We start from the raw sequence: 24,026 nt of genomic DNA, 5'->3' as shown, positions 1-24,026 counted from the left end.
TGTTTTACTCTTGAGGGCATTGTGTTTTCAAGATCAAAACCCACCAACTACCACCGGCCTGTTCCACTGAGGCAGCAGGGCCCCCCCTCCCCCTGCAGACCTCCACAGGGCCCTGAGGTGCTGCGCAACCACCCAAGTTGTTTGGGGGAGTGAGAAGCGTCAGGTCGCAGGGGTGGCTTGGCCTGGACCCTCCCGCACTGAGGCAGGGCCCTGCGAACCTGCAGCTGAAGTGACCGGCCCAGGGCACCTGGGCCTTGAGTCCAGGGCATGCAGGGGCGGTGGTACCTGGGTGATGGAGTCCCCCAAAAGCAACACTGGAGGCCAGAGCAGAGACCTCCCGCAGACACAACCGCGCACCCTGCCATGGCCTGAACTGCGAGTCTGTCTGTATCCTCTTGAGGTGGCTACTTCCAGCCACACCTTGATTCACACTGTAGTTTTACTTTGGACATTTTCACAACAAAAAGTGTACCAGAGCATAAATATTCAAACTGGGTGTGCCCTATACCATCTAACCGACACATGCCATCACCCCTAAGAGGATTTGTCTCTCAAACCACATTATAAAATATACATTTTTTTTTTGTATTTTCATCGAGAATCTGCCATAGTCTATGACTTGCTTAATCAAACAATTAATTATCAAAATTATTTCAGTAGCCCACACAGGGTTAAATTAACCCTTGGCCACATTCAACCTCCAGTCAGAGCAAGAAATTCTAGGAATACGAAGATCCTTCCTTTCAATACCAAGTGCAGTTTTCTGCTTCTCCTAAATCAAATGGGTGTTTTCTTATTCTAATAATGATGGTATAATTATGCAAAATAGCACTAATATGATTAATTATATTGATGTGAACTAAGGTGAGCAAAAATAAATACAAACACAAAAACAAAGATGTTAAGAAAAATGCCTGTTAAAAACCCTATAGTCTGGCTGGGGCTGGGGCTCAGTGTTAGAGTGCTCATCTCACACATGTCAGGCACTGGGTTCGATCCTCAGCACCACATAAAAATAAATAAACAAAATAAAGATATTGTGTCCATGTATAACTAAAACCAACAAACAAAACCCTATAGTCATAGCTGGGCATGGTTGTTCCTGCCTGTAATCCAGATGCCTGGGTGCTGAGACAGGAGGATTGTGAATTCAAAGCCAGCCTCAGCAATTTAGCTAGGCCGTAAGCAATTTATAAAGATCCTTGTTCAAAATAAAAAGGTCTGGGGATGTAACTCAGGGGTAAGTGCCCCTGGGTTCAATCCCCAGTACCATTAAAAAAAAGAAAAAAGAAAAAAAAAACCTAAATAAACAAAAAATCAACCAGGCAAACAAAACAAAAAACCCCTGTAGTTAGATATTTGAAAATAAACATTATTAGTATGAGCTCACTATAAAGAAGTACTTTCTAGGAGTATCCCCAAAATAAGCCTAGAGATAATGACCAGGTAAGTAGAAATGAATGCCTCTGGCACCTTGATTTTGGACTCTATGATTTCCCACTAGCACAATCTAATGCTCCTATAAAAATAGTTGATATTAGCTGCGTGGAACAGAGAGTGCACAAGATAGACTAGAAGATACTTGCATAATCCAATGAAGCTATTAAAGGCTTCTGGGTTTAATACAATTCTGTATCCAACTGGAAGTGAGTCTTTGAGCAATTTGTGCCTCAACAGAAAACTGATTATTTTAGGACACCTCAGGGTAAGTTTTTATGAAACAAAAAGTTAATAGTTCATGATGCTACACAGAATATATTGGATTCTCTTTTTTTTCCTGGAAATAAATGTTTTAATTTTTGTTTCATTTTTATGATAATAACTTTCAAGTTTACTTCCATTTTTGTTTGTTTACTTAAATATAAGCTAAACCACAATCAGGTACAACCAAGACATTTTATCTCACATTTAAATACTTCTGTTAGATCCTACTCCAATTTGCTGACCACTGACCAGGCTAGTGGGATGTGGGGAAGACCTTCTTAGGTAGCACTGTTTAGTCCATGGCACTGGGGCTCCTGTCCACGTTTAGTCCATGGCACCTAGCTCCAGGTAAATGTGAACAGAGACAGTTGTGAGAACCTGTCCTCATCCTATGTTGGCCTCCTTGTAGATATGTTAAAGATGAGATCCATGTTTTATCAGCAAAAGAAAAAAAGGAAGTAATCAAGTATTTATGTGTTTATTCTCCTTTTATAACAAACACTAAGGAGAGCTTTCTCTTTAACACCTATAAATGAGGAGAAACATATAATTTAATTATTGCCATTTTATGAAATGTAATAAAGCATAAAAGTGGTGGTTTGGAGTCCCACTAAGGTCATTAGATGAAAAACTAAACATTCTCCTGGGAATATCACACTGAAAACATCTGCTCCTGCTGACTAAGTTTACTATCAGGAGGAAAAAGACAACTAGACACTATGTGCCTCCTAAAGAAAATACAGCACACTGGCTATGCAGGGTTCTTGCCCCAAACCCAATCCTTCATCTGATCAAGCTTGGGAGCTAAATAGCAGTTAGAAAAACCAGAGTAACCATGTATATTAAAAGACACCATGGTGATCTAAAACCAAAATCAAAAGTATAAAAACTTATGCTGGGCATGGTGGTCCATGCCTGTACACCTACGACTTGGGAGCCTGAGGCAGGGGTATCACAAGTTCAAGGACAGGCTCACCAACTTAGCATTTCCCTCAGCATCTTAGTGAGACCCTACCTCAAAATAAAAAATAAAAAGGGTTGTGAATGTAGCCCCTTGGTTTAATCTCCAGTACTACAAAAACAAAAATTTTTATATCTTACAACACTCAGTAACCTGAAAAATAAAATCAATAAATAATAAGGGGAAAAAAGTACACAGAGGGAACACAAAGATTAAAAATTACTCTTTCTTCCCCGCCCCCTCCTCCTCCTCCCTTTTTCTTTCTTGTGCATGAGACCACATTTAATGCAACATACAACAATGGCTTGGTGTTGACCACCTCCTCATAACCCAAGAAAATATATTCACTCTCTAGGAAGAATTTTCACTTGGTATTCAGTTAGAAATATTGTAGCAGGCTTATCACCATGGCCAACTGGAGTAGGTTGTATGGTTAAAGAAGAGCCCTTAAGTAAGGACCAACAGAGTACAATGGAGAGTGTAAGAGGTTCATGTGGCAGGTCAAGGGACCAGACCAGACTAAAATTATAAGGTCAAACACAAGGAGGTTGGAAAAGAGACGTGTGGGGGATTGATGGGAGACACAAAGTCATTGTGAAGCTCCTGGTCTCACAAAGTTGTGCCAACCAGGAGTCATCCACTGCACAAGTGGCACAATACAACCAGGTGGTTAGGATGAGTTGGGCAGTAGATGTTTTATAGCCTGTAGGTTTGGCTAACTAAGTGTGTTGACAATGTGTCCAAATCATATAGCTGTGATGGCAGAAATGGGGATTAGGTGATAGCTCCCATAACATTGTAACATGACTTTTTCTTACCAACTATGACTGAGCACCTGATGTTACTGAATCTCTGCTGAATCTACTACAGATGCTGACCTTCAGTCCTTGATGACAGAATTGTCATATAGTACTTCAAACAGCCATAAAAAGATGATGACAATGGTTTTCTTTCTCCTTAGGAAGCAGATTCAGTTGTGAGACCTGCTCATCTCTCATGGCCCTATAACTGCAGAGAGAAGCTACAGTGAGGAGGATGTTAATCTGCCAGAGTGGCTTATTGTGAAGAGCAGCAACAGAGAATGGGAGAGCAGTGTCTGAGATTGGGGTCTCTGATGACCTCATGGCTGTGGCATGCTTGGTGCCTGGGAAAGTTTCTCTGCAAAGCTGCAGGATGCCTAGCTGCTTGGTAATGCCCTCCATGGGAGGCTCTGTGCTAGAGTCTATTCATCTTTGACCTTGATCTCAGGCACCCTGCTCCTGGGAATACAGGAACTCTCTTGCTAGACAACCACAATGTTTCACCAGCTCCATTAGCCCTGAGCCTGCCTGCCTAACAGTAACTTTAAACAATGGACTTCCTTGGGAGATACACAAAGCTCCTAACATCACAAACTGCAACTGTAAATGTAACTGTGGAATAAGCTGCATAATGTTGCTAACTCTGTAACTTTCATGAATACAAAGAATAATGCTTACATAGTCTTTAATGGGATAATGAGACATATAAAAATAAAGATTGCTGGTGAAATTCTTTAGCTTTGCTTCTCCACCAGAGAGTAGTGCTCCACCTGCCCCCAGCTGTTATCTTCAAAATCTACTTCCCTGAGTCTTTAATTTTCTTATCCCCCTTTGCCCCTTGCTGGAACCTGCTAGATTGGCAGTGCTGGTTGCGCCAGCTTATCAGTTTAGCACGTGGAATGTTTGGAGGCCATCAGGTGAAGGTTTATGTGTAACTCTTAAGAATTTCTTCCCAGACAGGTTACTAGCACAAATATGACAGTAAAACAGGTAGATGAAGAAAAGAACTGCAGGTTTTGACAGAAACATTGAAGAGGCTGTCTTAGGTCTCTGAGACAAAGAGCAGCATCAATGTGTGAAGTCTCCTACCTCTTGTCTGACTGACCACATTGGTGGTCAACACAATCCTCATTCTTCTAGTGAAGTTAGAATGAGCTGGGAAAGAGAATTATATTTAACTGTTAAAAACTGGATCTGAGAGTGGCCAATAGAAGAAATAAAAATGTCTCTTTCTAAATAGCCCAGATAATAAAGATATGGTATATACACTCAATGGAATATTACTCAGTTTTAAAGAAGAGTGAAATTATGGCATTTGCCAGTAAATGGTTGGTGTTAGAGAATATCATGCTAAGCAAAATAAGCCAATCCCACAAAACCAAAGGCCAAATGTTTTCTCTAATATGCAGATGCTAATTCAAAACAAGGCAGGGGGCAGGAGGGAAGAATAACATTACCTTAGATTAGGTAGAGGGAAGTGATGGGAGGGGAGGGGAGGGTATGTGGGGATAGGAAAGAAAGTAGAATGAAAGAGACATTATTACTGCATGTATATATGTGACTGCATGATCAATATGATTCTACAACAGGTACACCCAGAAAAATGAGAAATTATATTCCATCTATGTATGATATATCAAAGTGCATAAATGCATTCTACTGTCATGTATAACTAATTAAAAAACAAATTGGGGCTGGGGATGTGGCTCAAGCAGTAGCATGCTTGCCTGGCATGCATGCGGCCCGGGTTTGATCCTCAACACCACATACAAACAAAGATGTTGTGTCCGACGAGAACTAATAAATAAATAAATATTTTTAAAAAAATTTAAAATTTAAAAAATTTTTTAAATTAAAAATAAAATAGCCCTGATCAAAAGTTGCTTCTACAACACCATGATTTCAAGTAGCAAGAGATACACATTGGAAAGCAGCTGATTCTGTGGGTTCTATGGCCTATTACCTCAGTTTGTATCATATGCACCACTGCTTGGTCTTCCACAAATCACTCTCCTATGGAACACCGTGTTTCAGTTTTTAAAGTCAATCATCTTCAAGTCCCACCACATCACCACTATACCACAACTCTTGTGGCCTTGGGGCTCTGCCTGGGTGTGCAGAGGTGCCTACTGTATATGTTGACTATGAAATGATCTCTCACTGTGATTTTATTGAATTCTGTATGGGAAGAACACATATTTAAATTCATTTTCAAGAGTCCACACACAGCTCGGTCCAGTGAGTTAGGCACTTAGCATGCTCTGCATAAAAATTTTTGATGGTGAGATTACCATTCAAGTTTTTTATACTTGAGGCTAATCAAAGGGAAAAAGAACTGGGGGAGGAATGAGAAAAAAATAGATCATAGAAGAGAGACTTGGAGACCTGGAGTATTGCCATTGAGGGAAGGACTTAGATTGAGATCTTCTTTCAGCCTCTCTTACACCCACTGGTTAATGTTCTTTTCAGAGTGCATTATAAAATGACTGGGGGCTGGTCTTAGCAGTCAGTGCTCCACCATCATCCAACAGAAGTGCTCTGTGGACTCTAACACAGCCAGTTTCAAGACAGCCAAGACAAAATGAAAAACCTGCTGAAGCTGGGACACTCTCTGCTCTGCATAGAAATTGGTAAATTCTTGGGTGGTAGTTTGACCATGGTTAAGGTATCGGCCTGGGCTTAACCCTAGTATATGCTTAAAATGTGCCTCATTTTCTCCATTCTTTTGGACTTCTGAGGAATATAGTTGAGTTTACAACACAGAGAGGCTCCATCTCTGGCCACCTGACTTATTTCATCTTCTTACTTTTCAGGGTCCTTCCCTCATCCTGTCCACCACCAAAGACTTCACATGATCTCTGTACTTTAAATACTACCTAAATAAGTGTTTCACTTATTAAATAAGTGTAATCACTGTGGTGAGCTAGAAATGAACCATGAGCAGTGTAGTTCGGTTGAGAGTGATCTGACTCCCTGCATGACAGTCAGTTGCTGTTTTGACTACTATGGGTATATATTAGATCATCTCCCTATTTTCTCCAGCTTAGTCTGTGGTAATAAAGATGTGTTACCTGGAACATATCCCTAAGGGAAAACCCAAGCTCTCAGGTAGTTTGCATGACCTCTGGTCTCTTGGGGAAAGTGATAATGATTCAGCCATAGCTCTCCATTGTCACAATGTCATAACTACAAAGCAAATGTCTGTGAGCATGAGTTTTTGGGTCATGCAAAGCTAAAGACAGTGAACCTTATATGATCCAGAGAATTTAGATTTCTCCATACACTTGTAAGTGTGGTCAGTAATCTAGTGAAAGCTGTGGACATTTTCTTTCTCCTTCAGGACACCCTCCTTTCAGACATGACATCCATATGAAGAGAATCAATTCAGGTCCAGGTATGAAGCTCTGAGACTTGTGATGGTGTCTTATCTCCTATAGAATGATAAAATTCAGAAGAGACTGAGTGGAGTATGGCTGTTCCCCAACATTCTATTTACCCATTTCTGACATATCTGAGATCTATCTTCCCTGCTGTTCAGGATCCAAAGGCTTGAAATCTTTGGATCTCTGGTCATTTCCCAACTCCACTAGATGGCCACTGCTCTTCTTGTGTAATCTTGATCTTGTCTCAGTTTTGAGTCCCCTGCTCTGGAAGCCTTTTCTGACCCTTCTCTTTTTGCTCATGACTCCCACTGTTTTTCCACAGTCTCCCTGGCATGTCTACTTCATAACATCAATCATGGCGGTGCATTTTAGTTACCTGTCATTCCCTGCTACCTGGTAGTTAAATGGTTCACTACTCTACCTTAGTGCTTACCTCAGATCCTAGAATCTAGCTTATTTTCAGACAATGCTTTGTGCCTGTCTGCCTGAGAGAGAAGGGCTTCTGTGTGCTTCAGTATCTAAAATGTGAAGCTCACCACCAAGCGCATATTTCCCTTGCAGGAAACACTCTGGGAAAAGGACCTTTTTATATGTGTCTTAGGACCACGTGGGAAGAGCCCCATAGTTAGTATAGAAGAAATATCCTTTCATTTAATACATTCTTGGTTCACCCATACTTGTGTTTGAGGCTTGTGTCCTGGACATCAAAATGACCTTTGGTTTCTGCTCTTCTTTTCTGCAGATTTTGATCCAATGTATGCACAGTCCCAAATGTGGGTATTGTGAAGAGGCCGTGGAAATTATTGGTGTTCAAACAATGCAGACATCATGCTGTCATCATTTTGAATTTTTCCATGACACCTGTAAGCCAATTCTCTAAACTTAGATCCCTGGGTCTGAGGGGGTCTTCAGATTGTCCCATATTTTCTTCCTCCTCTCCTCATCTGATTTCTATTCCTGTCTCAGATTCCATTTCTAGTCTGGACTAAAGGCTTCTCTGCATCAGAAATGAAGGTTTCACGGAAGCTGGAGGCAGAAGCTTCCTTGGTTGTATGATCGTCTAAGTGATCCTACAACCCATTTCCTATACTTGTTATTTTCCTCCAGATCAGCAAAGGAATAACTCTCTTAGGTTTCAAACAATATATTTATTACCTGAAAAGTGATAGTGGCATGGCTGAATAGGCAAAATACTATAGAATGTGAGAAGGGGGAGGACAACTAATGAACAGGATAACTAGACTTTTTACACATGTGCCTATATACTTAGGCATATTATAGGTATGGGCTAGAAGGAGACAGATGGGAAGTATATATGAGAAATGAACCATAGAGAGAGCCAAGAATACGAGCCAGCTTATTGAAGTGGGACCAGATCCTGGAAGACTTGGTAATTTTTGTTTACTTCAATTTCTGTTCTGATTTCGCATACAATTGTGAGATAGTTCTCACTATAGGTCTTCAAAGGCTTTATGAGGTATCTCCCAAAACCCTAAAATGATCCACACCTGAATGTGTCAGACTTGTATTGAAGCATCATGTTTGATTAATAATAATTGTGGTGATTTTGAAAGGAAAGAGGTTTTTCTAATTATGAGGATGGTCTAAAAAATGAGGGTCAATATTGAGTGTGATGATATTCTATTGCTCATAATTTCCCCAATTATGAAAGTTGCTTGGTTAATTGGTATTTTCTTCTGTAAAAGTGATAGGATAGCCCTAAGGTTGTAGTTTCCCTGAACACCTAGTATTTGCTTCTGTAAGATGTTTTCCCTTTCTCCTCCATGAAAGATGCTATGTGATGCAAGGGAGATGGTTTTGTTTTTGAATCTAGAGTATCCCCCAAAATGTCATGTGTTGAAGGCTTGGTCCCCAGAGCAGCAATATTCAGAGCAGGGTCTTTTGAAAGGTGATTGAATCTGGAGGGCTCTGACCTCAACAGCGTATTAGTCCATTGCTTCTTAGGCTCATATCTGAAAAAGTCAACTTTAACCCAAAATTAATCACAAGAGACAAAAGTGGTCATTCCAGATTGGCAAGAGGAACAAGCCAAAAGAAGATACAATGTTAATAAATATTTATGCATTAAATCTTGGTGTCCCTAATCACATAAAACAAACTACTCAACATAAAGCCTTGGATACATCTCAAAACAATACTACTAGGTGATTTCAACACATCTTTATCACTTAAAGATAGGTCATCCAGACATAAAATTAGCAAGGAATTTTTAGACCTGAAGAATTATTGTAAATCAAATGTACCTAACAGACATTTATAAAATACTTCCTTTTACAACAACTGATGTCACTTTCTTCTCATCTGCTCATGGAACCTTTTCCAGAATAGACCACATTTTAGATCACAAAGCATGTCTTAGAGAATACAAAAAAAAGGAAATGTAATTATTGCATTATATAAGTTCATAATGGAATGAAATGAGAAATCAACCACACTATACAAACTATATAACACATGGGAATTGAACAATACATTGACTGATGCTGGATCAACTTTATATACAATTCATAAAATATAAAATTCATACATAAATATACAATTATATACAATTCATAAAATAATCTGAAAATTATAGACCAATATTCTTGATTAACATAGATACAAAAATCCTTAATAAAAAAGTGAGTGAATTTTTAAAAAATTCCTAGAATCAAACTATAATAGAGGTACAAAATATCCAAATTTCTGGGGCACTCTGAAGGCAGATCTAAAAAGAAAGTTTTTAGTGGTAAGTTCCTACATAAAATAATCTGAAAGATTCCAAATAAAAAACCTGTAATACATCTCAAAGTCCTGGAAACAAGAACAAACCAATTTTAAAACCAGTAGAAAAAGGAAATAATTAAAATCAGAGATGAAATTAATAAAATACATAGTAACTAAACAATTCAAAGAGTCAATGCAAGAAAGAGTTAGTTCTTTGAAAAGATAGGCAAGATTGATAAACTCTTAGAAAAACTAACCAAAAGAGAGAGCAGAATCAAATAATAATATTAGAGACAAAAATGAATGCATTAAAACAGACACCACTGCAATCCATAAGATCATGTGAGACTATTTTGAAAACTTATATTTCAACAAATTAGAAACTCTAGAAGTAATAGACAATTTTAGACTCCTATGATATACATAAATTAGATCGAGAGGATATAGAAAACCTAAAAAGATAAATAATAAGCAGTGATATTGAAACTGTAATAAAAAATCTCACCCAAAAGAAAAACCCTGGTGCAGATTAATTCACAGCTGAATTCTGTCAGAACTTTAAAGAGCCAAAGCTAATGCTCTTCAAACTAATTCATGAAATAAAGAGGGAACACTTCAAAACTCATTATAGAAACCCAGTATAAGACTGATATCAAAATCAGATAGGACAGTTTAGGAAAGAAAATTATAGACCAATATTCTTGATGAACATAGATACAAAAATCCTTAATAAAATATTAGCAAATTGAATTCAACAACATATTAAGAAAATTGTATAGGGCTGGGGCTGGGGCTCAGCTGTAGCACACTTGCCTGGCATGTGTAAGGCACTGGGTTCAATTCTCAGCACCACATATAAATAAAAATAAAATAAAGGTCTATCAACAACTAAAAAAACATTTAAAAAAATAAAATTGAATATAAAGTTGATTTCATTCCAGGATGAAAAAAATGGTTAACATATACAAATCAATAAACATAATATGTCAAATAAATAGAATCAAGAAAAAAAATTTACATGATCATCTCAATAGATGCTGAAAAATCTTTTGGCAAAATTTGGCACCTAATCATGATAAATACTCTGAAGAAACTAGGGGTAAAAGAACTTACTCTAACATCACAAAGGCTATATATGACAAACTCAAATTCAACATCACACAGAATGTGGAAAAGTTGGAAGCATTTCCTCTGGTCAGGAAGAGACCTGTGATGTTTCCATGTATGTACACAGTGTGATCAAATCCAACAGACTTCATCCACATCCAGCCCCACTTCTACCCCTTCATTGCATTTTTTCCCAATCCCTAGTAATCATTATTTTTCTTCAGGTGTCTAGTTTCAGTTTTCACATGTGAGACAGAACATGCACTATTTGTCTTTCTGTGTCTCATCTATTTCACTTAACATAGTGTCTTACAGTTCTATTCATTTTGCTGCAAATGAAAGGATTTCATTGTCCTTTGTGGCTGAATAATACTCCATTCATGCTTATGGGCACCTACACTGATTTCATTTCTGAGCTACTGTGAATAGTGCTCCAATAACCAGGGCATGCAGGTACCTGTTTGGTATGCTGATTTCACTTCCTTCTGATAATCACCCCCAAGTGGGATATCTAGATCATATGGCAACTCTATAGGTTTTTAAGGAACCTGCATTCTGTTCTTCTTAACAGCTGTAACAATTTACATTCTCTCCAACAGCATATAAGAGTTCCCTTTTCTCCCCATCCTTGCCATCACTCAGGATATTTTGTTTCATCTTCTTAAAATATTTTTTTCTTGGGGCTGGGGATGTGGCTCAAGTAGTAGTGCACTTGCGTGGCATGCGCTGGGCGCTGGGTTCGATCCTAGGCACCACATAAAAATAAAATAAAGATGTTGTGTCCACCAAAAACTAAAAAATAAATATTAAAAAATTCTCTCTCTCTCTCTCTCTCTCTCTTTAAAAAAAATTTTTTTTTCTAGAGTTCACATGCTGCCTACCCTAGGGGTTAGACACCTAGTGTACTGTGTATAAAAATTAATGAGGCAAGAAAGGTTTTTGATCATCAATGTTGCAGCAATCTAGAGAAAGGAACAGTGAGAGAAGAGATGAGTCATGGAAGACATATCTGGAATATTGCTATTATTAGAAGAGCTCAGATTAGGATCTGCCTCTGGCATCAGTAATACCCACTAGGTATTACTTAGAGACCATTATAAAAGGAATAGGGGGCTGATGTAGCAGTCAGTGCTGCACCATCATCCTGCTGAAGTGCTCCCTTGTCTCGAACATATCCTGTTTCAAGATCAGTCAAGACAAAATGGAAAACCTCCTGAAGTTATGTCTCTTTCTGCTCTGCATGGAAATTGGTAAATCCTAGAGTGGAGGATTGATGATGGTTAAGGTATCAGCTTAGGCTTTACCCTGGTATATATTTAGGCAGGGCCTGGTTTTCCACATTCCCTTGGATTCTGTCAGCTCTAACTTGGTTTCTATGGAATAAGGTTTAGTTTTACATATAGATAGATAGGCTCCACCTGAGTGCTTCCATCTTCTGACTTCCCTGGATTCTTCCCTTCTCCAGTCATCCCCTGGAGATCCCACATGTCTTCTAGCTTTATATACTCCCCAAACTTGTTTTATCTATGAAGTAAGGAATTAGGGACTCCTTGTCATTCTGAAGGCTGCATCCAGATCACAACACTGGACCTTTAGGCCAAGATAACCCAGCAGGTGCTCTGTGCTTTCCGTTCTGTATGCAATCACTGTGATAGGCTAGAATATAAACCATGAATAGTATAGTCAGTTATCCCTGCCTCCAAGTCGTATGATTCCTTGTCCTCCATAGGCAAGATTAAATCATCTCCCTATTTCTTCCTGCTCAGCCTGTAATATTAAGATGTGCTACTGCCTGGAGCATATCTCTGAGCGTGGCCCTCAGTGAAGTCAAGCCCTCGGGGAATTTGGATGATGATCTCTGCTCCATTTGAGAAGTAACATTGACGCTTCCTTTCTCCTTTAGCACAGTATTTCTTCTTTTCAGCTGTGGCTCTCGAATGTTTACAGTGCAGTGGCTACAAAAATGGAATCTGTGAACATAAGATAAAACAATGCATAGCTAAAAAAGGAGAATCTTGTATGATCACTAGACTCTGGACTTGGCCACACAATGGTAAGTATGTTCATAGATATGGTTACAGTGTTCAGGATCCAAAGACTCTAAACCCCTGGGGTCTCTATATGAACCCTTTCTCACATTCTAATCAGTGATTTCAGCTCCACTTGTCAAATGCTGATCAAACTTCTGTCTCTACTTGGAGTCCTCTGTATTGGAAGTTTTCTTTGACCCTTTGCTTAATATACATTACTCTCTATTGTGCCCCCAAAGTCTCCCTGCCATATTCACCTCATATGTCACATTGCCTGCCATTCCCTGCTACCTGGTCTTTGAGAGCAGATGTGGTATTGCTCACCACTCTAACTTGGTGCTTACTACAGATCCTGGAACCCAGAAGAATAGCAATTGCTTTGTACATGTTTTCCAAAGAGGGAGGGGCTTCTGTCTGATTCCACATCAAATGTATAGTTCCCCTGCAGGAATCACTCCTGTGAGCAGGAAGCTTGCAAGATATATATTAAGAGAATGTATTAGGACTGCCAAAATAGGAGCTAATAGTTAATGTGGAAGAAATATTCTTGCAATTAATATATTTTTGGTTCACCCAAGCTTGGATTGGGGACTTGTATCTTGGCTATTAAAAATGACATCATTTGTGCTTTTTTTTTTCAACAGTAAGTCACCCGCTGTTTGCAGAGTCCAAGTGCATGAAAGATTGTCAGGAAGATAATGAATATACTCCTCGTGGAAGAATACTAACAATCTGCTGTGATTATTATGATTTTTGCAATGAATTTAGGTGGCCAGTTCCAATGCCCTAATTTGAGAAAGCTTCAGGAATTGCTGTTCCAAACTCTTTACCTCCTAGTTTTATTTCTTGTTCCACCTCAAGTTCCTATTTATTGTGGACTAGAGGCTTTCTGAAATGTTAGAAATGCAGGAGTCATGGAATGTGGGGAAAGAAACTTCCTTGGCCTTATGATAATCTGTGATCCTACAGCCCACTTCTTATGCATAACATTTTCTCTCTAGTCAACCTGAACATATTATCTCTTGGTTTTAAACAGTGCTTTTATTAGACTTTCCCACCCTAGACAATGAGGCTTGTACAACAAAGACTTGGAATGATTTCAGCATTTCATTATTATGAAAGAAGACATCTGGAGGACCTTCTCACCATGAACAGAAGCAGGGCTGAAAAATCATAGATACTAGGTCAGAGCTCCAAGATTCATCCAAGGAAGAAACCCTCCACCAATTGTTTGTTGTAGTATCTTTGTTAGGCACGAATTCTTTGTTTCATCCAGTTTGTGAGGGATGTTCTTTCCTGAGCTGTTTGAATACTTGTTGATAATAATGTTGACTCTAACCTGTGTTAGGAAGATAATACAACCCAACACCATAGTCTTTTGAACTCCCTTTATTTGTAAGCACCAATTTCCTTTCCTAGCCCCTTTCATGTTCCTTAGGGATCACATTTCCATCTCATTTAGTTGATGTATTCTCAGTGCCCCACATGTTGACTAGCTTTTCTTCTTCTTCTTCTTCTTCTTTTTTTTGGGGGGGGGTACCGGGGATTGAACTCAAGGGCACTCGACCACTGAGACACATCCCCAGCCCTATTTTGTATTTTATTTAGAGACAGGGTGTCACTGAGTTCTTAGCACATCGCTTTTGCTGAGTCTGGCTTTGAACTTGCAATCCTCCTGCCTCAGCCTTCCAAGCCACTGGGATTACAGGCATGTACCACCACACCTGGCTAGCTTTTCTTCTTTATGTATATGATATATGCAGTGAGCAGTGAGTTATCAATCACCTGTTTAATCAGAAAGCAATCTATTAAAAATACATTTGTTAGAGTAGGAACACATTTTCCCTTTATAATATGGAACAGAATATTGTAAGCATCTTGTAATCTTGGCGTCCAAATATTTACAATCTGTATTACTCAAAATCACTCTTGTTTCCTAAAATATTCAAATTGAATAAATATTAAATTAAACAAATACTAGGAATTATTGGAGAAATATATCATTAAACCTTACTTCAATTTGGGGGTAGAAAAGTCCTATATATTTCATATATATATATATATATATATATATATATACATATATATATATACATATATATAACACATATATATATACATATATATACACATATATATATATGCCAACTATGTGAACTTTTTCATGTTAAAGCCTATTTTCTCTCTCATATTGGAATTTCTGTCTTTATAGCAACGTCATGAAAATATAAGTTCTCCTCTAGAGAAAAGAATGTAACATGGTCTAAATAGCTCAAATGGAATATTTTAAATAAAATCATTATAGAAAATACCAAACTATAAATTGTAGGATTTTTGTTATATGTACATGCACAAGATTCACACACGTATGTGTATAGGTATATGCATTTGTCTGTATTTATATAGCATGTTTCATTCAAATTGAATTATTCACATCACATAAAGTCACCATTTTAAATAGTTCAACTTACTGGCTTTTTGTACATCTATCATGTTGATCAACTACCAATCTCTAATTCCAGAACATTTCCTCATTCATTCAAAAGCCTCTTACCTGATTAGCTCTTGCTTCTCTTCTCCCCCAAAGCCTGCAACAGTGTCTCTGTGGATTTCCTATTTCCAATATTTCACACAAATGAAATTATATAATATGAATGTTTCTGTGTTATATAATATGAATGTTTCTGTATTCTTTCACCAAGTATAATGTTTTCAAGGTTCATTAATGCTACATCATACATCAGTACACCACACCATTCCTTTTTTCAGCTGAAATATATTTTATTGCATGGCTACGTTTATCTATTCAGCAGCTGATTGACATCTTGGTGGTTATTTTAGTTTCTGAGTGAGATGTGATAATTTACAAGAATTTACCTATTTCATCTAGCTTTTCTAATTTGTTGGTGTGGGGATATTCGTAGTACTCTCTTAATAAGCATTTTTATTTCTATAAGTTTAATAATAGGTCCCCAGTTTCATTCCTGGATTTAGAATTTTGAGTCTTCTCCTTTTTTTTTCCCATATTCTTTCTTATCATTATTCTTTTTAGATACACATGACAGTAGAGTGCATTTTGACATATACACATGGAGTATAACTTATTCTAATTAGGAGCTCATTCTTTTTTTTTTTTTTAGAGAGAGAGAATTTCAATATTTATTTTTCAGTTTTTGGCGGACACAACATCTTTGTTTGTATGTGGTGCTGAGGATCGAACCCGGGCAGCACGCATGCCAGACGAGCGTGCTACCGCTTGAGCCACATCCCCAGCCCAGGAGCTCATTCTTGTGGTTGTACATGATGTGGAGTTTGATTGGTGGTGTATTTATATATAAATATAGGAAAGAATCTTCTATTTCTTATCTGCCAGCCTAGCTAATGGTTTGTCAATTTTGTTGATCTTTTCCATGTACCTACTTGTGGTTTCTGAATCTCTAAATCTCTCTCTTACCTTTTTATCTTCTATTTCATTTACAGCCTTAAATTGTATAATTTCCTATTTCTACTGATTTTTACTTGGCTTTTTTCCCCCCTGCTTCCTTAGAGTGAATGGAGAGTTGGTTACTTGAGTTCCTTCTCTTTTTTAGAGTAAATGCTAGCTCTGTAAATTTCCTCCTGTGCACTACTTTCCCTGCAGGCATGGGTTTGATACATTAAGTTTTGTTATGATTTTTCTCTAAGTATTTCATAATTTCCCTTGTGACTTCTCCTTTGAGCCTTTGCTAGTAAAAGAATGTGATGTTTGACTTCTACACCTTGGTATTTTCCAGATTTATTTTTGTTTTTGATTTTTGTTTCGATTCCACTGTGGTCAGACAAGATACTAATATGAATCCAATCTTTTTTTTCTTTTTCTTATTATATTTTATTTGTATGATATTGAACAAATTAATTGCAACAGATGTAAAATAAGCATTTTATTTTTGTTGTTGTTTTTTGGTCTTTCTGTTGGGAAAAGTATAAACGGCAGCCGTACCCCAGAGAAAAACCCCAACATGGCGCCTAAGGACCTCTTCTTCCTACCTTCCTCTTTTTTGCAGTGGCTGGAAAAGTTCCCGCCCGTGTGAACTCTCCCGCCGGCGCCAATTTCAAATCTCACTGGCGGGGAAACTTAGCCCCAATAAGAACTAATTCCTGGGCTCCGGAGCTGATATCTGAAAGAACTTGCCAATAAACGGGTTGCCTGCCATTTATCTAAGCCCTACCATCTCCCCCTTAGTTCTATATAAGCACACAGCCTTTTGCAATAAAATTGGAATTCTCCCAGCGAAGTGTCTTTGCATGGGGAATTCTTTCACTTTCTTTATTTTTATTTGTTTTAATTAGTTACACATGACAGTACAATGACCTTGACATATCATACATTTGAATCAGATGGGATAAAATTTTTCATTTTTCTGAGTGTACAGGTTGCAGAATCATATTGGTCATGCAGTCACATATATACACACAGTAATAATAATGTCTGTTTCATTCTACTCTCCTTCCTATCCCCCCTCCCCTCCCCTCCCCTCCCCTCCCCTCCCATCACTTCTGTCTACCTAATCTAAGGTAACGCTATTCTTTTTTTTTCTCACATCATCATACTTGTATTTTGTATAACAACGAGAGTCTCCTTCCACCATTCATGCAATTCCCCTTCTCCCTCCCTTTCCCTCCCACCCCTATTCCCTATGTAGAGGTAATCTTCTTCCCATGCTCTTCCTCTCTACCCCATTTTGAGTCACCCCCTATATCAGAGAAGACATCTGGCAGCAAGAGCCACCCTATTGCCCAACAGTAAAGGTCAAATATACAATACAATCAATCCAGGATCACAGCAATTATATATAGCTTAACTCAAATCATCATCTCAATGGTTCGCTGGTGTCACCTTTCAACCATTCCCTCTGGCAAATGCCAGGCGTCATTCTGACTGGGCTGTGGCTCTCAACATCTTTTTTTCTACATAATGAAAGATGTTACATGGAAATATTCAACTATTGATATTTGTGAGAAATAGAAAGTTTGGTGGTTCATTTTCAGAATATGGTATTTAGCTTTAATTGGGATTTAAGATCCAACTGTAGCCATTTTAGTTATAGCCTTCCTTTTGACTTCTCCAATTTTAAAATTAGCTAATCTCCTAGATGGTAACACTGAGTTCCTATCAGGGCAACAGAAAGCAATGTGTTAGGGGAAAAAGCAGGTGAACTCCCTGTCCAGGTGCACTTGCTGGCCATGTTTGGTAGCATGCCCTTCAGGCAGAAGGAAAGTTTGCTTTGCCAACCTGCTTCCAAGCACATGTTTTATTTCACATGTTTAGAAATACCTCCGTATTTCTAAAATATTGAACTATTTTGCACTTCAATTCTGTTAGTTGGCTTGGTATGTTTTGGGGACTAGTGTTAGTTTCATATCTTTAAAATTATTATATCTTTTCAAGTGGTGAAAAGTATGTAATGTGATTTTTTTCTTTTTTGGCCTCTTGTAACAGTTATTGTGTCAAAGTCTCTCTTGTCTCATCTTAGTGTAGTCACTCCAGCTTCTTTTTTGTTACAAATTGCATGGCATAACTTTGCCCCACCTTTCACTATCAATGCATTTGTGAATTGGGATCTAAGATAAGTTTCTGCTAATAATATATAGTTTGATCATATTTTCTAAATCCATTCTCCAAAGCACTGCCTTTTAATTAAATAACTCAACCCCTTTAAACTAAATGTACTTCCTAAAGAGGAAAGACTTGCTTCTTACATTTTTGTATAAATCTCATTTCTTTTTGTTATTCAATTCTGTATTGTTTTCTTTTGTGCTAGATGTTCTCTAGTGTATCATTTGGGTTCTGTTCTAGTTCTACACAGAATTTCAGTTGCTCTCTTACTATTAACACTGGGGATTATAATGGCATCTTATTTTACAACAAGCTAGTTCAACTGAATACCATTTGTTTTCAGTCTGTGATAACAATGGCTGTTTAATCTTATGCTTTGGCATCCTAGAGAGACTGCCCCAGCCAGGTGTAGCCAATTCCTACAGATAGTAAAGGACTCACCTGCAGCATGTCTTTCAGATGCAAACCAACCAATCCAGGGCTCTCACACTTCACCTTCTCCTCTATCTGGCTTTTATACTCTTTGCCTGTTTCTCTTCCCTCATCAGCCCAGTGCTGTTGGCGTCTTGATATAACACATACTAGCTATTACTGACCTATTTTACATTGCCTTGACAATTACTTCTTATGGAAACCAGGATACAGACTTCCGCCCACATGTTCCTCTCATTTCCTCTGCCCTTGACCTAGCCTGCTACTGCCTCGTGTGACCCTGCCTAGTGTGCTGTGCTTTATCCTCTTGGAAACTGTAACAAACTACATATTCAATCGCCATTGTCTGCAGATCTGTTGGCCTCACCTTCCCTGAATAAAAACAAAACCTATATTAAAACAACAGGTGCACCAACTTCTTTTGTCTGGCCTCAGAATTGTATGACATGCCACTGGGCCTGCTCCTGTTTACCCAACTGACTGCAGTAGATGGCAGCAGCAGCATGGAAAGGTGCGCCCCCTGCTGGCCAACATCTGATCTTGGTGGCTGCTCTTGGCGCATTTGTCAGGTGCTGCTCTGCATTGTGAGCCTAAATTAGGAACTCAAATCTGAGTCTTCTTTGAGTTCTGCTGTGAGTTGCAACTTGCTTAGATTCCAGGAAGATGCTCATAAGGTACCCCTACTTTGACTGATTGTCTACTTTTATGAAGTCTCTGAAGGAAGCAATGTGTAACTTCGGTGTTGACTTGATGGGTCATCTGGGCACCATTCCTAAATGGTGGGAAAACATAGCTGCTATTCTCCTTTGCATTTCAGCCTGCCCTGTTGAATAGAGGCAGAGTGTACTTCAGAGGCTCTTTGAGTTAAGAACCACACATGCAGTCGAGGTGTGAGCATCCGTCTCAGAGACCACAGCATTCCCCAAAACATGATATGTTCTTCTGGATGAAGTCTCCTGTGTTGTTGCTGCCTTTGCTGTTTTCACAACTCATTTTGTGACATAATAAGGTACAAGGAAACTCATCTTTGGAGATCAGTGTCAAAATGCCTAATGAGAAAGGGCAAGGCCACAGAATACTTTATGACTGTCCACCAAAGACACCTGAGGACATCCATAGAATTGATTTAGGAATATATAATGCCTGAATCACTCAGAGCCTTAATGGAGCCCTGATGCTTATGAGCATACGAAGGACTTGTGCTAGAAACTCAGAACGTAAAAAATGTTGATGAGGCAACTGTTCCTCTACTGCAAGTGGATTTGGATAACTCAGAGGTATGGACCACCCTAGGGAAGGATGCTGCTGCCTGTGGACAAGCCACTTGGAACCACATGGGATTTGTCTAGTAATCACCAAAAGGAAGCAAACAGAGGAAGACAAGAGTCATAAGGGAGTGGAAGTTTCAGGGTTTTACCTATCTGGAGATCAAGTCATTCTAATGGGGTTATCTTTATATAAAAAAAGGAGGAGAAAATTGAAAAAAAGATTTTGAAGGGGGAGGGAGCAAATGGATCGATACTGCTTTAAATAACAGCCCAGGATGAGGCTACTGTCTAAAGGCAAATCATTGGTCCATCTCTGTCTCTACCCCTTTTCCTCTTGTAAGCTACTCATGGAAACTGAAAAAAGCCCCAAGTGACTGGAAACCTAAAGTAAAATAAAAAGGAAAGAAAAGAAGTAAAAGAACATACATTGGAATGTGTGTGTGTGTAAAATTTTGTTAGGGTTCTCTCTCTCTCTCTCTCTCTCTAGAGAGAGAGAGATAGAGAGACAGAGAGACCAGTAACTGCTCAGTCCAAGAAGCAAGAGCCTCAAAACAAGAGGGAACAATGATGCAGCCACAGTCTGGGACCAAAGGCTTGGAAACTTTCTGAAGAGTCACCGATTAGAATCTGCTATGAAGAGTGAAGGAGTTGGAGTTTAATGTCCTCAGGTAATCACAGGAGCAACCAAAGGACTCATTCAAGAAGAATCAAGCATGCATCTGCTTCTGCTTCTTAGTTCTTTCATCTTTTTGCTTGATCCAGGCCCCCTACCTAATAGACTGTACTGCCCACAGTTAGGTGGGTCTCCTACGCCAATCATTCCTAGAAACACCCTTATCAACACTTCTGAATTTTAGGCATCTCTTAATGCAATCAAGTTGAAAATTCAGAGTAAACTTTACACTTTGCATATTGTACTGTTGCCCCAAAGAAAAAACAAGGAGAGGCTCAACTGGCTAGTCAAGGGTCTGGCAGGATGAAGATGGGAATATAAAGGACATGGCAGTCCCCTGAAGAGGCACATGGATGGATTTATGGCTAGGCATACATACTGAAATTTAGACCAACCAGGAATCATGTTCTGTACAACCAGATGGTCAGCAGGGCTTGACAAGTAGATCTTTACCTCCCTCTGTGATACACAAGCTCAGCATGTGGGCAATGAGTTTAAAATCAGAGTAGCCATTGGTGTAGGAACGTATTCTAGACTCATAAGAAAGTCTAACAGATCTATCATAAACTTTGAGCATTTCCTTGTGATCAAGGTGGCAGGATTCTTTGGATTGGGAAGGACAATTTCCTCAAGAAACCATGATGTAAATGATAGGTATCCCACTTGCAGTCACTTTGATTAAAACAAAAAATGAGGAATAAAATATTTATTAGTTATGATTTGGACTTATATAAACAGATTACAAATATAAAATATACACATCACAGAAATTTTATTTAAAAAAACCTGGAGGAAATAGTTTTTTGCTGGGAAATATTTACTAAAATTTAGATGAGAAAAGATAGAGCAAGTGAGTCAATTTTAATAAAAGTTAGAAAGTTGCTAAACATCTACCATTAGAGATAAGCAATGAGACCAGATTGTTTTACTGCTTACAGCTTAATAGTGGAGTTTACAGCTTAACAGTTTTACATAAACTTTAAAGAAGTGACACTGCAAATTAATGCCTGGGAAACAAAAAAGTCACACATGCTAGTCTAACTGTGAGCTAAGACATTTCTCCAGTTTCTTTTTAACTTTGTTCTAATTAGTTATACATGACAGAAGAATGCATTTCGATTCATTGCACACAACTTTTCATTTCTCTGGTTGTACATGATGTAGAGTTGCACCACATGTGCAGCCATACATGTACCTTGAGTAATGATGTTCATCTCATTCCACCATCTTTCCCCTCCCCTCCTTTGCCCAATCAAAGTTTCTCTGTTCTCCCCACACCCTGCCCTGATCCATATGGGTCAGCATCCACTTACCAGAAAGAATATTCAGCCTTTGTTTTTTTTTTGGATTTGCTTAGCATGATATTCTCCAACTCCATCCATTTACCTGCAAATGCCATAATTTTATTCTCTTTTAATACTGAGTAATATTCCATTGTGTATATGTACCACAGTTTCTTTATCCATTCATCTATTGGATACTTTTTCTTCTGTTAGGCGTAGGGTAGCTAGTCTAATTCCTCGGTCCTTGATCCACTTTGAATTGAGTTTTGTGCATAGTGAGAGATAGGGATTCAGTTTCATTTTTCTACATATGGATCTCCAGTTTTCCAGCACCATTTGTTGAAGAGCCTATCTTTTCTCCAATGTATGTTTCTTGAAAAATAAAGAAAAAAATTATAGGCTGGGCAGGAAAAGTATCAAGGGGAACATAAAGATTAAAGGTGACACTGTTTAATTTTTGTTTTGTTTTGTTTTCCACATTTAACGATTTCCACATTTAAGTGTTCTCCATGTAATCTGAGATAAGATACTTTACCACTGGGTAGAATTTTCACTTGCATTCAGTTGGATAGATTGTAGTGGGCCAATAGGAATGGTTGTGTGAAGAAAGAAGTGACCTGATTAAGGACCAAAGGGAGCAATGGGCAGTAGGAAGAGTTTACATGGCAAGTCAAGGTAACAGCTGGACTAATATTGCAGCATCTAACACAAGGAATCTGGGAGATCACACACATTGTACACCTGCTGATCTCGCAAATTTATGCCAACCAAGAGGCATCCACAACAGGAGAGAGGCATTATACAACCAGGTGGTCCTGATAATTAGGCTCATGAATGTTTTCCAGCCTGTGGGTTCAGCCTACTCAGGACTTGGACAATAGGCACAACACCAAGTAGCTCTGTTGGTAAAAATCCCGGCTAGCCAATGGCCCCAAGAGCATGATTGTGTCTCACAAAACTGTGGAGCATCTGGTGCTACTGTGTGTCTGCTGCCTCCACAAGAAATCTTGACTTTGAGTCCCTGATGGTGTCTCATTCTAGAGTGGTTCAACAGTCATAAGGTGGTAAGCTGATGCCATTGTCTTCCTTTCACCCTAGAAAGAATAGTGGTCAAGATTCGAATGAAGGATCTGCTCATCTCTCATGGCCTTACAACTGCAGAGAGCAGCTAAAGCTAGGAAGGGGTTAATCTGTCAGAGTGGTTTATCAGTTTTGGGGTATGGAGTGTTCTGAGGGCGTCCACAGAAGAGGTATGTTCAAGGCCACCTAGTTCTTCTCAGATGGGTGATTAGCACAGATATGACAGTACAATAGGAAGATAATACAAAGCACTGCAGAGCTTGACACAAACAGAGAACAGATGTGAAGGAGTGTGAAGGAGGAAACCAGAGGCTGTCATCAATCCCAGAGATGCTTTGGCAGTATCAGTGTGTAAAATCTCCTACCTCATGCCTGGCCCACATTGATGGCCAACACAATCCCTCATTTCCCAGTAAAGTTAGAAAGGTCAGGAATAGATATGAATTCAGGTGTTTGCAAGTGGATCTCACAATGTCTGAGAAGAGGATCCAAACTGTCTCCAGACAGCCATGATGATGAATAGAAAAAAATCTGGAGCTCCATGGCTTCAAGTAGCAAGGGGTACACATTGAAAGCAACTGATTCTCTGGGCTTTAAGGGTCATTTTTTTTTGTCTCGGTGTAATCTTCACCTCTTTTTGGTTTCAAATATAATCTGTTTCCCTTGGAACACGGTTTTTCCATTCTTTAAACTTTACACATTTCAAGGCCCAGTCACCCTCACTCTTCCAAGTGTTTCTACCTGACACAGACTCCCTGAAGCAGAGAGGCAGATGGACTATAAACTCTGCATTTTGAGCAGCCTTAGTTACTAGGTTAGTGTGGATTTTTGATCCCAGCTTAAATTATATCTATGAAATTTGACATGGATTTGAGTCTGGGGTTTAAGGGCTCCTTGATGCTCTGGAGCTTCTTCTAAGGAATTTACAAGGACTGATTTGATTATTGGGATTTAATTTCTTACAAAGGCTAAAAAGAAGGCT

The 24,026-nt window shown here is 38.8% G+C and overlaps 1 long non-coding RNA gene across 1 annotated transcript; it reads left to right on the top strand.

Annotated features, from left to right (window-relative positions):
* The first annotated feature begins 5,982 nt into the window (after positions 1 to 5,982).
* On the top strand, positions 5,983 to 7,684 carry LOC131423752 (uncharacterized). The gene is made up of 3 exons (XR_009225755.1): positions 5,983 to 6,095; positions 6,806 to 6,859; positions 7,591 to 7,684. It is a non-coding gene; the product is annotated as an uncharacterized LOC131423752 (long non-coding RNA).
* Positions 7,685 to 24,026: the final 16,342 nt, after the last annotated feature.

The sequence above is a fragment of the Marmota monax genome, unplaced genomic scaffold (assembly GCF_021218885.2).
Source record: "Marmota monax isolate L192 unplaced genomic scaffold, Marmota_monax_Labrador192_F-V1.1 WCK01_AAM20220418_F8-fsc00062, whole genome shotgun sequence".
NCBI classification, from domain to species: Eukaryota; Metazoa; Chordata; class Mammalia; order Rodentia; family Sciuridae; genus Marmota; species Marmota monax.
This window is presented reverse-complemented; position numbering and strand designations above follow the sequence as displayed.